We start from the raw sequence: 4052 nt of genomic DNA, 5'->3' as shown, positions 1-4052 counted from the left end.
CCTCTCTCTCGTTTCCTCTCTCTCTAGAAATTCAATAAAAATATATGTAAAATGGACATAAGCCATGAAAGGACAATTCACAAAGAAATAAAAGCACAAGGAGCACATGCAGAAGTGATCAGCACTACCCCAGAGGGACACTAATGAAAAGACTGAGATACCATTCGCACCCGTGAAAAAGGCTACATTTTAAAAGACTGAAAACAACAGGAATAGGCAAAGATGTGGAGAAGCTATAGCTCCCACAGTCTGCAGGGGAGAATGTAAAAAACAATCACACCCCTTTGGAAAGGACAGGTAAACCTGACATCTGTGTGACATTTGGGGACCACGGGGTAAGTGGCAGACAGACGACAGAAGCATCTGCCTCCTAGGCTAGTGGGGCCAGCTGGCCTGACCATCGCGGGCAACCCAGGAGGCAAGTTCTGGGGCTTAGGGTTCAACACCAGTTCCCCCTCTGAGCTTCAGTTTCAACATTTGTGCACAAGGCTCCCAGCTTCCCAGGACAGAGTCCCCTTTCTTGGATTGTGAGCTTGGCATGCATGACCCTCAAAACCTCCCAGGAGAGTGGCTTTTCAATTCTGGTTTAAGCTGCACGTGGGGGACATTTGGCAGAATCCACAGAGCTCACTGGACATGCTCAGGGAAAAGGAAATTAGCCAGCCTGTACGCAGTCCATACGATGTTCGTATCAAGCATTCCCGTTTTCAGAGCTCTAGAACAGTCTGTGCTAAAATTTCTGATTTTCATTGTTCTCACTTCTTTGTGTTCCTTTTCAATTTCTAACATTTTTAGCTGCAGTATTGTTTGATTCATTTTCACATGCTTGTCATTAGTGTTCTTAAAGTATTAAATGGTATGAATTGTCTTCATTGAATAATGTTATCTTTTTATCTGACATGTTATTAGTGTATCCACTGTTAGTATTTTTAAAGGATTGTGCAATATTGACGTTGGTAACTTCTTTGATCCAAAGATTATTGGGGAAGAGTTCAAAATTTCCCAAGCAGTTGGGAAATTTACATCACAATTTGTTTTTAATTATCCTCAAATGGGATTATAGGAAATTATCTCTATTATGCCATAAACTTTTTTTCAAAACATTAGGATCCTTTGTATTCCAAAATGGTAAATTTTATTTTCCTTTAAATTTGTTATTATTTTTATTTAAATTCCACCATTTTAAATTTCATCACTCCTCTATTCTACTTAGGGGTTTTAACCACCTGCTGAGTCAGCAGAACACTAAGTGTGAATCTCCAGGAAGAGCAAATGATGGCTTTCTCTCCTTCCTACCTTCCTTCACTCATTTATTTATTCCTCCCACAAACATGGGGCCCTTATCCTGACCAGGCCCTGTCCTGGGTTCTGGTCACTCACCCCTATTTAGTGAGCACAGATATTAAAAGAAGGGGTGTGACCACACATGGGCAATGGGGGGGGGGGTCATTCCAGGCTGAGAATAATGTGCACTGAGTAATTGGTGGGCTTCTGGGACCACAGAGAGCAAAGCATAAGTAGAGAAAAGAAAACGTCAAGGTTGGGGTAAAGGGTGTGTGAGTTCTTTAATGCTTTGGTGCTGTCCACACAACCCTCAGTGGCTTGGTCTGCCCAGTTACCTGTCACAGGAGTGATTCTGGGCATCCAGCTGGGAAATGTACTTGCGGCAATCACAGAATGAGACACCAAGTCTCACTGTCCCTGGATTTCATAGGAGATGGTGATCTTAGAATTTATCAGGCATTCAGAAGAAGAGGGAGGAGGAGGAGGAGGAGGGGGAGAGGAGGAGGAGGAAGAGGAAGTAGTTGCTTCATCCTGTGGGGAAAAAGGATGCAAATGCAGAAGTGTCTGGTGACCTGGACATGTTCAACCCTATGGCAAGGTACATCATGTGCTCTGTAGTAAAACATCTGGGAAAAGAAAATCCTCAATATTCAGACTAAGAACAGTTGATGTCTGTTCCTGAAAAAAAAAATAGATCCAGGCTCTGGAAGATGAAACCAATTCCATCAAAACAAAGCAGAAGAAATTAAAACGATTGTGGGCAACTGGAAAAAGGCTCCGGGTTCCAGTGAGCTCTGGGGCCTGAGTGGAGAGTTCGGTTGTTCCTGCAGAAGGCTGGCTCAAGACCAGAGTCCTGACAGCTTCCCTGGAGGAAGGGGACATGTAATGACCTGGAATCAAAGGATGAAGGGGATGTTGACCCATCAAAAGTACCCAGGAGGACACGGAGGGATGCTCCAAATTCAAATGCAACATAACAAGAAGAATCCATTCCACACCAACATGGCTGGAGAAGAGAAGAAAAAGCCCATCATGATGTCCAGACTGAGGAAGCCTCGATCAAAGGGGCAGAACCATGACTTGAGGAGGGAGGGAATGAAATGACTGAGCCTTATCAACAGAAACAAGCACAGCGAGCACAGCAGTTTGGACTTACCGTCGTGGCAGACTGTGACTTGGCAGCAAGAGGCGGGAAGTCCTGATGAACCTTGGAACTGATGAGATGAAGACCCACAGAAAACAATTCAAAAGTCTCAAGGAAAAGCTGGGAAGAACCTTTTCATCACAGAGGCAGGTTTCTGGAACTAAAGCCTTGTAAGAGTTCAGGAAGAAACAGAAGGAAACTTCAGCCGCAGAGAAGAGGTTGCAAAAAAAAACCTAATTAGGGTTAAACTTGAGTTTTTACAAGTAATTTATTCTTTTGCTTTTTTCCAAATTCTTTTTTTTAAATTCTTCATTGTTGAAAGTTTTACATATGTCTCCTATTTTCCCCACATTGACCTCTCTCCGCCCTCTTCTGCCCCCCAGCACATGCCCCCACCCTCCTATTGTCTGTGTCCATTGGTCATGCTCATATGCATGGATACAAGTCATTTGGTTGATCTCTTACTACACTCCCTCGCTCCCCAACCCTCCCCGCCTTCCCTCTGAGATTTTTCGGTCTGTTTGATGTTTTTATGTCTCAGGATCTATTTTTGTTCATCAGTTTATGTTGTTCATTATATTCTACAAATGAGTGAGTTCATGTGATATTTATCTTTCTCTGACTGGCTTATTCATTTAGCATAATGCTCTCCAGGTCTATCCATGCTGTTGCAAATGGTATGAGTTCTTTCTTCTTCTTTTTTTTTTACAGCAGCATAGTATTCATTGTGTAGATGTACCACCGTTTTTTAATCCACTCATCCTCTGATGGGCCATTAGGCTGTTTCCAAATCTTAGCTATTGTAAATTGTGCTGCTATGAACATAGAGGTGCATATATTCTTTCTGATTGGGGTTTCTGATTTCTTGGGATATATTCCTAGAAGTGGGATTATTGGGTCAAATGGGAGTTCCATTTTTAATTTTTTGAGAAAACTCCATACTGTTTTCCACAGTGGCTGCACCAGTCTGCATTCCCACCAGCAGAGTACTAGGATTCCCTTTTGAGTTAAATGCTAAGTTTGTTTTCTTTTACCCATTATTGTTTTTATATAAATACTAGAGGCCTGATGCACAAAATTCTAACTCAAATTACTCGTATGTCAAATCACTGTGACGTTCGCTGCGCCAACTAGCGGTGGGGTATCTGAAGCTGGCTCATAACCCAAATTTTTTTGAGCTTGCAACTCAAAGCAAAATATTGGCCGAGAGATGGCTCATATCTCAAAAAAACTCGTTAGTCGGGACACTCGTAAGTCAAGGCCCCACAGTATTGTTTTTTTATATACTACTAGAGGCCTGATGCACGAAATTCATGCAAGAGTAGGCCTTCCTCTCCCCGGCTGCTGGCACCGGCTTCCCTCTGGCACCTGGGACCCGGGCTTCCCTCTGGCGGCCGGCAGGCACCAGGGATCTGGGCTTCCCTTGCAGCCCTGGCTTCCTCTGGAAGAACGTCCGGTCTAATTAGCATATTACACTTTTATTATTATAGATTAAAACCATAATTTTCCTAAAAATTGAGTTTAAATCTGTAACACATTTTATGATAGTGTATTTAAAATTTTTTTAAATATATTTCTTTATTGATTTCAGAGAGGAAGGGAGAGGGAGAGAGAGATAGAAACA

This window comes from Myotis brandtii, unplaced genomic scaffold (assembly GCF_000412655.1).
Source record: "Myotis brandtii unplaced genomic scaffold, ASM41265v1 scaffold810, whole genome shotgun sequence".
Classification (NCBI taxonomy): Eukaryota; Metazoa; Chordata; class Mammalia; order Chiroptera; family Vespertilionidae; genus Myotis; species Myotis brandtii.
Note: the sequence above shows the minus strand (reverse complement) of the source record.